At 47.2% G+C, this 9,586-nt stretch overlaps 1 long non-coding RNA gene across 1 annotated transcript; it reads left to right on the forward strand.

Annotated features, from left to right (window-relative positions):
- The first annotated feature begins 231 nt into the window (after window positions 1–231).
- LOC110341364 lies at window positions 232–5,874 on the forward strand. Its single transcript, XR_002383275.2, has 3 exons — window positions 232–689; window positions 3,658–3,744; window positions 4,909–5,874. It is a non-coding gene; the product is annotated as an uncharacterized LOC110341364 (long non-coding RNA).
- Window positions 5,875–9,586: the final 3,712 nt, after the last annotated feature.

Consider the following 9,586-nt stretch of genomic DNA (forward strand, 5'->3'; position numbering starts at 1 on the left):
CGATTAATTAATTAACTCAGTGCAATAAAAAGGAAATAAAAAATCTATCTCCTCAAATGCATTCTAAATGTAACTCAGTTAAAACAGTGATGTTTAAAAACTCAGAATTTGCCATCCCTTTGTGCTGTGAGCCAGATGTCAGAATAACCAAATGCCATGTGGATAATGGCGCGTTCTTCTTCTACACTGAATTGCTAGTGAGGTGAATTCTGGAGGAAATCAAAGAACGATAGCAGTGGTTATCGACGGGTGATAGTTTACAGCAGCGAGATCAGCCCATCACCACAGGAGAGGTTTCAGCGTAGCTAACGAGGCGTGTCCCTCCAAAGACGTTTAAAAACAAGCAGGCAGACGGCACCACCAGTGGAGTGCGCTGGGGGAAACGCCGAGCCTGAACCGCACCCAAGCATGAACCGTAATATTTGATCTAGAGAGGAGAGGAGGACAGGGGGGATCCAAGCCGGAGAGGGCCCTAGGAGAAAGGAGCCAGTCAAAGCGGAGACGTGGACATTTCAGCGAGATGACAGGCTTACCCCAAGTCAGTGGGGGAAGAGGTCTCCTCCAGGTTAGATGGGACTGAGAGACACTGACAAGACTCAGCAGACAGATGCAATGACGGACTGGACGGACACAAACTCTGCATCTCCATGCCTGATGTCAAAGCTCTCCAGGTCTCCAGCTCTTTTCAGGTTTGTTGGCTGCAACCCTTCTTTCTCAGGGGCTGGCTCCACTCCCTGCTGGCAGCTCTCCTGAGCAGGTGTCCCATGGCTCTGGCGTCGCCCAGCGTTGTGGGGTCTCCAGGCTTCATACAATGGCCTCCTCACACCTCCGTGTGTGCGGGGACATCCCTGACACGTGTGTGGCCCTCAGAGGCTTCCCTTAGTCATAGAGGGCGATCCCTAACCCCTTCCTTCTATCCTGGCTCTAAAGCCAGACCCACGTGGCTGAAGCTGCCACGTGTTGTGGGATCTTAGTTTGAGATGTGCTATATTCGTTTATGCTGTGGGAAATTAGTTTAATGATGCAAAGATGTGTTGCATTCATTTAACTCTGTAAAGCTGTGTTAACACTGCCTGCCTAAAATACCTGATTGGTTTAATAAAGAGCTGAACAGCCAGTAGCTAGGCAGGAGAGAGTATGGGCGGAACTTCCAGGAAGAGACAGGCACTCGGGGTTAGAGGCGACATTTTCTCAGATTTCTTTACAACACGGGCAAGTGGCTTGGTCTTCATCAGTTTGGCGTGCCCAGCAGAGACTTCTAGAAGACTCACACCAGCCTACTCTGAAAGTAGACAATGTAGAAAAGCCAACACTCTCCTTGCCTGTTTCTCTAGTCTTCCTGATAAGTCTTCGGGTACCTAAAACCCTTTGTGTAAATTCCTTTGCCGTTTAACCAAATAATCTTAAATAAAAGAGGTGCAGGTTGGTCAACCACAAAGCACAGGTCTTAAGGCTTATTACTGGAAAGAGAATGAAAAGGAAATTTTTGTGTGGTAAAGCACACAATATAGGAAATTTTGCCATTTTAGTCATGCAATTTAGTGACATTAAGTACCTTCAGAATGTTATGGGACATTGTTAGATCCAAAGTTAACTGATAGTGTCCACCTGCCCAAGGTCCAGGTAACTTCCCGGGATTCTGGGAGTTGGAGTTCTTAAAAGATAACACCTGACCAGGTAGCTTCCTGGGATTCTGGGAGTTGGAGTTCTTAAAAGATAACACCTGACCAGGTAGCTTCCTGGGATTCTGGGAGTTGGAGTTCTTGGAAAATAACAACAAAGCCTCATGGGAAAGTTTGGTGGCCTATGAGGTTTGCCCATATAAACCCCACCAACACTTGTCTCCAGGCTGCTGGTTCTGATCAAAATTCCATCTTAGACAGTATTTAATGTTTTAAATAAAAGCTTTCTTAAACTCAGCCAAAACAGTGGAGCTGGTTTTTCTGACAAATTTCAAGATTATCAATATCTCTACTATCCATTTCCAGAAGGTTGAAACTGAAAAATTTCCAACATGAATTCGTGTCTCTGAGGACTGCAGAATTTTGGGGCCTATTTTAATTCAAATTAGTGGCCATTTAATTATCTGACTTCTAAGGTCTTTTTTTGCCAGATTGCCGGAATCGAGTTGACATCTTGTTGAGTGTTGTCTTTCTTGCCAGTCGCCTGGACCCTGCAGTGCTGTCTGAACCCCCAAATAACACACAGGATGCTATATTAATTATGAAGCTGTTGGCCGTTTGCTTGGTTTCTTACTGGCTATCTCTGACTTAAGTATTTAACCCATAATTGTTAATCTAAGTATTTCTCTTACTGGAGAAAAGGGTCCGGACCTCTTGCTCTGGCAGTCTGCATGGTGTCTGACTCTGCCTCTCTTTCCCAGAATCCTCCTTGACTCCTAGTCCCACCTATCTTGCTTCCCTATTGGCCAACAGTGCTTTATTCAACAACCAATAAGAGACAGATTTACAGAATGACATCTCCCACCAACACCTAACATAAATTTGTCTGGTAGGGAAAAATTAAATGAGATATTCGTTTTTAGATGAATGGATAATTGTATCTAGCATCTAAACGCATTTTAGGCCAAGAACATTTCTTTTAGATTCTAATTAACCACAGATAATGCTAGGGAAGGTGATAGAATTGGGGTTTACAAAGATGATGTGACCTCTCCCAGGTAAAACGGTTAGCACTGTTACCCTTGACGTGTCCCAGGTTCTTGTCGCCACCAGACTTCACGTGTCGGAGTGGCTCCTTCACCGCTGGCAGTCTCTTTAATCTGCATTTAACCTTCTGACGCCTCCTCAAGTCCAGACCCAAGACGTCTTGAGACCTAGTTCAACATTCTAGGTGTTGGGGGGCTGGAAAGATGGCTCAATGGTTAAGAGCACCAGCTGCTTTTCCAGTGGACATGGGTTCAGTTCCCAGCAACCACATGGCAGCTCATAACTGTCTGTAATTCCAGTTCCAGGGGACCTGACACCCATGGTAAAACACCAATGTACATAAAATAAAAATAAAAATAAATTCTTAGTGTCTCCCGAGGTTCCCTGAGCCTTGTGTCTTCATCTCCTCATTGCCCTTAGAACACTTTTTTTTTTAACATTTATTTATTTATTATGTATACAGCATATGTCTGTATGCCCACAGGCCAGAAGAGGGCACCAGATCTCATTACAGATGGTTGAGAGCCACCATGTGGTTGCTGGGAATTGAACTCAGGACCTCTGGAAGAGCAGCCAGTGCTCTTAACCTCTGAGCCATCTCTCCAGCCCCTAGAACACTTTTATGATTAATTAGCCATCTGGTTCTAGAACTCGTCTCAAGCCCTGGCTGTCTTCAGCGCAGCGTGAGCTGTGATTTCTGCTCTGTTTATAGAAGCAGAAACTGTGGTTAATTCTTCCTCCAGGTCCTGAGTTCTGCCTCCCAAAAAGGTGAGGAGAGGCACTTCCCCGGCCTTGTTTTCTTTGTGGCTCTCCAGGTTAGCTTTCCGCAACCCCTGGCAGATTTCTCTAGAATGCAGCTTGGAGCAGAGGTCTCAAGGCTCAGACTGAGAACATTCAAACCTGACCAAAGTTGTTGTTAGTGGTGTAGCTGATCCCGGGTGACAGGGACGTCCGGGGAATGACTGCCAGTTTCTGTCCATCGTGGCAGGGAGCCAGGACAACAGGAACTTGGCCAGTTGGTCTCGCTGATCCGGAACCAAGACGCAGAGTGAGATGGGTGAACGTACATTCCCAGGTAAGATATTCTTCAATCTAATGCTTGGGTATGAGGGCAGTGTGGCGATGTCTTGTCTATGCTCCAACAGATAAAGCTTGCCTGAAGAGCAGAGGGCGGAGCTTGCCACTAGTTAACCATAGAGGTCGGGAGGTCTGTACAGACAGACAGGAAGTGAGGCGACTGGGCAGAGAGGGAGTGATAAGGCGGGAGGAGTCAGGAGCGCACTCTCTTTTCAGTTGGAAGCTGAGTATCTAAGGTGGCTGTGGTTTTGTTCCTCCGTCTCTCTGATCTCTCAGCATTTTCTCTCCATCAGACTCTGGGCTTTTGTTATTAAGGCCTGTTAGCATGTTACCGGACATGAATTCAAGCCTCAGAGCCCCTTCAACACTTGTAATCCCAGTGCTGGAGAGGTCCTGCCTGGGGGTGTGGTGGCACCCAGATGAACTGGTGGATTCAGATCCCAGTGAGAGATTCAGTTTAAAACAAAATAATCAAAGCAAAACAAGTTGCATAGCACCCAAGTAATGACACCCACAGCATTTTGCACAATCCCTCCCTCTTTCCCTTCCTCCTTCTCTGCTGGTTCTGAGTTCTGTATACTAAGCAAAACAGTCATGCGCCTGTTTTCTAGACCTTAGATACTAACAGGAACAGACGGAAAATAAATATCCCATGTCAGGTAGAGAAAGTGCTAGAAAGAACACTAAGGTTGGGTAACTAGCAGTGGAGAGATGGGACCAGGAGTGTGTGTGTGTGTGTGTGTGTGTGTGTGTGTGTGTGTGCGCACACCCGTGCGCATGTGTGTTTTAAATAAAGTCATTATTGAGATCACAGAGAAAGTGATATTTGAGTCCCGTCCTGAAGGAGGGCCTAGAAGGTGCCTCAAGGACATCTGGAATGTTCCAGACAGAAGGAACAGAAGGTCAGGGGATCTCTGAGGTCCAGTCCAGAGCCTGACCAGTGAATACTAAAACATCCATGTACTGACACACATAACTCTCTGCTTCTCATACTTTGGGAGGTAAAAGGCTACGCTATTAAGGCAATGGGCAGGAGCTGGGGGACAGTCGTGGGTGCCGGGAATTGAACCGGAGTCCTGTGGGAGAGCAGCCAATGGTCTTGACTGTGGGCTCATCTCTCTAGCTCTAGTGGCATCTTCTAAACCAAGGCTGTCTCTCTTAGACATGAAAGGCCTTGCACAGTGTCCCGGCAACAGTAGAGGATGAGTAAACCACAGTCGGATCCGTCACTGGCAGTTTCTTGATAGCTTTGCAGAAGAAATGGATCCATTCATTGACTCAACAAATGTAAGAGTCCAAGACGCCAGACGTGAAATACCACGCCTTTAATCCCGGCACTCGGGAGGCAGAGGCAATGGGCTGCTCTTCCTGGTCTACACAGGGAATTCGAGACCGCCAGGGCTGCGTGAGAACTTGTCTCACCATAATGTACAGACAAGAACATTCACTCTGCTGTGCGTGCGCTGTACTCACTGGAGGAAATGGAGACCAGTAAGGGCGAAGAACCCTGCGTGTGTGGAGCTTTGTGGAGCTTGCATTTCAACAACTGGACACAACGAGCAGGAAACGCATGGACTGTGCGAAGTAACAAATGCCAGGAGGCTGAAAAGCGGGGACAAGGCGCAGGGAGTGCCCAGGGGGCCACGGTGTGATTTCAGATAAAGCCCAGCCAGGGAGGATGCTATGGGAAGGCCACACCCAATCTAAGCTGGGAGGATGGCACAGTCGTGCCACATCCGAGACGAGGAGTGGAAAAGCCTGTTGCTACAGAGAGAGCAAACCTGGCCGTGCTGAGAAAGCCCAGCTGTTAAAAGTGGGGGGTAGATGGGTGCTTCAGATGGTCCTTCATGTTTTCTTTAGCGAGGAAGAGATTTGGGGTTTTGTTCGGCTCACTTTAAAAGGGGGGAGGGGCTGGTACTGCTCTTCCAAGGACCTGAGCTTGGGTCTCAGCACCCACACTGGGTGGCTCACAACTACCCGTAACTCTAGCACCAACGCATCCGATGCCTCCACGGGCACCTGCACTTACATACGACACGCACATACACACACACCATACACATACACACACACATACACCACACTCACACACTCACACACACACTCACACACCACACACACACTCACACACACTCACACACACTCACACCACACATTCACACCATACACTCACACCACACACTCACACACACTCACACACACTCACACCATACACATACACACACATACACCACACTCACACAACACACACATACACACCACACACATACACACCACACACACTCACACAACACACACATGCATACCACACACACTCACACAACACACACATGCACACCACACACATACACACACACTCACACATACACACACCACACACACATACACATACACACCACATACACCACACACACACACACATATACACATACCACATACACACACACACTACACACCACACACACATACACATACACACCACATACACCACACACACACCCACACATATACACATACCACATACACACACACACCACACACCACACACACATACACATACACACCACATACACCACACACACACCCACACATATACACATACCACATACACACACACACTCACACACACACCACACACTCACACACCACACACATACACACCACACACACTCACACAACACACACATGCACACCACACACATACACACACACTCACACATACACACACCACATACACATACACACCACATATACTACACACACACACACACACCACACACATACACATACCACATACACACACACATATACACAATTTGTAGGCGTCTGGTCTGTGGACCCATAGTGGTGGCCACACCCCTTTGGGCGTGGCCTCAGGCTGACAGAAGCAGAAAGAGAGGACTTGAGGCATGGCTCTCCTTGGCTGGCTCTTTCTGTTGGGTGGGCTGATCCCGTAGGAAGAGCAGGGAAATGTTCCGGCGGTTCTCTGTATTTTTCTGTGTAATTGTTCCCCAATAAACAGCCACTTATCATTTAATCTTGGGTCTAGTGATGTCTTTACATCCTTGCCTTCAATAATTAAAAATAATTTAATTATTTCCTTTTGTGCCATTTTTCTCTGTAAGAGGGCGTGTATCTCAGACATCGTCATGACTGACTATTACACATACAGCAGGAAACAAAAGCCTGGCGTTTAATCTGCTGATACCCAGCATTATCCCACAAAATCCTGGATGGTGAGCGGAGCATGAACGGCAGCTGCCACCCTGCACCGGGTACAGCTGTTCCAAATACTTTCACACTGAAGCAAACCAGCCGTCATTGTTGGCTGTGACGTTGCCAGATGACACCTGGGTTGGCAGTTTTGTTGGCTCATAAGCCACAAGCTGTTGCCTTTATCAACAAGGGTGGACATTTAAAACCTGATGGGACACTGTGGGAGGTGACTGGTGTTCAGAGGGTTCCAAGGCTGCAAAGCAATTCTGTCCCTTTAGCAACTCAGGTGCCTGCCGTGGCTGAGCTCTTCAAGGTGGGATGGCATTGGGGTGTTTGTGTATTCTTTGAGAATTTTCTATGTGTATATAATGCATTTTGAACATATACACTCCTTCCCTGTGCACCCCCACCCCAATCCAACACATTTCCCTCCTGACTTCATATTCTTTTGTTTTGCTTTTTTTTGTTTTGTTTTTGTTTTGTTTTGTTTTGTTTCTTAAAGGGTGTGAATGCAGGTACACCTCAACAGCTTGATTAATTTTTCCTTGGAAAGCTAAGTATTGTTTGCATGGCTAATCCTGAAAAACAGTCCACAGAAATCACAAACCGAGTTTTAATTCCAGTGCCCGTGTGTATTTTAACACCTTAAACACCGTTGCCCCCATCTGTAAGGCCGGAAGAGCAATAATGCCAATTCACAGGGCTGTGGTGTCGTGGAGTAAAACAGCATGTGTGTACATATGCAATTACGTGTGATTCCTATCTTGGCCATAAGTTATGGTCACTGTTCTTTGAATTATTCCAAAGATAAATGAGGTCACAGTTGTGAGAGTAATTTCTCTTTTGTCAAGAATGATCCCCACCATGACCATGACCATCACCACCACAGTCCCTGTTAACACCATCTCCACCAATCGGTACCACCATGTCTACCATTGTCATCCCTACCATCAAAAATACTCATCTGAACAAAATTCCAAGTTCCAACTTCCTCCCCAGTTTAACACAGCACACACACACACACACACACACACACACACACACACACACACACACTGTAAAACATTCTTTTAATGAATAAAATCGGGCTATGCTTAACCTCTCAGTGGCAAAGATGTGTGGAAAACACACTCATCTAGGACATTAGAAAATTAGCTAAGACAGAGAACAAAACTGTCTGAAAAATAACCCCTGTAAACTGCCTTGTGTTTGAACATGTATGTGAAATTGGAAGTGCCACAAAAAAATCCTGGTACCCAGAGTGCCCCAGCATGTGAGCATGGCCATTATCTCCGTCTCAGGGTTCACCTAGCCGTGTCTTACAGGTCCTTGCGTGACAGCCATCTGTGTTTGTGCATTTGCTTGTTTGTTTTGTGAGGCTGGGGGTTTAACCGAGAGCTCCGGGCATGCCAGGCAAGTGCCCGCCACAAGCTACATGCACGCCTCTGTGCTTTGCATTTTCCTACCTCAGTGGCAGACTCCTTTTCTGTCCACGGCTGAATCAAGAGCCATGAGCGCATTTGTTTGTACCCACAAAGATAGTTTCGCCGATATCGGAACCTGGCAGGGGAACGTTTGTACAAACCCAGCCTGGCCCTGCCAGGAAACAAGCACAGGGCTTCCCCAGCCAGCTGTGCAACACGGAGCAACCCAGCCAGCTGTGCAACACGGAGCATCCCAGACAGATGTGCAACACGGAGCATCCCACTCAGGGGTCAGCTATCAGGCTCCTGGGACAGCACCACCCTTCTGCTGATCAAAATCCCCTTTTCTCAAAAGAGTAGCAAGCCCAAGGCCAGTCGGTTTTTTATTTTTGTTTTTTTTTTGTTTTGTTTTGTTTTGTTTTTTGTTTTTGAGGAGTGTCAGGAAGAAGTTTCTAGTCAAAGGCAAGGGAGAGGATGCTTGCTGTGCTCCAGAAACGGGAAGAATATGAAAGTGGCCCTTTCTGTGACGCAACTGTCCTAGGATCCCAGGACCTGGCAGGCAACAGCAGGAGGATCATGGGTCTTTGCTATAGAGAGAGTTCAAGTCCACCCTGTGCTATATAGTGGGACCTGTCGTAAATTAAATAAACTAATTTTTAAAAATGTTTTAAGACCCAGAATATCTCCTTGGGCAGTGGATCGGAAGTAGCAGAGAATGAGGTGGAATTCCCAGGGTTGGTGGCCAGAACAAATGTCAGCCCAGGCAGAGAGGTACAGAATTAATTAGAGTGGACACATGAGGTTGGACCTGGGCAACCCTGGGGTCCCTTTCATCCCTTCTCAAGGTGTCCTTGTTCTCACCCCCCCCCAAGCTCTTAGCCATGACCCTCAGGCCTCTAAGAGGTAGCTGGCAGAAGACAGTCTCCCCGCATGTGGTAATAAGAAGCAAAGCTCGGCCACAGGAAGTGATTTATCCGAATGCAGGACTGGCGGGACACTCCTTAATCACAGACTGTTCTCTCGACTGGCCAAACTCCTCACTAAGGTCAGACTGGTTGTCCAGGGAATCTAAACAAGCACCTGGGACCTTTATTCCTTATGGTGGAAACCACAGGGTCATCGCCATGGAGAGGGAAGGATTAGAACCCCTGCCTTGTCAACAGAAGGGAGGGAATCTGAGTTTTCTGCCCTTAAGTCTAC

The sequence above is a fragment of the Mesocricetus auratus genome, unplaced genomic scaffold, assembly GCF_017639785.1.
Source record: "Mesocricetus auratus isolate SY011 unplaced genomic scaffold, BCM_Maur_2.0 Super-Scaffold_100023, whole genome shotgun sequence".
In the NCBI taxonomy this organism is placed as follows: Eukaryota; Metazoa; Chordata; class Mammalia; order Rodentia; family Cricetidae; genus Mesocricetus; species Mesocricetus auratus.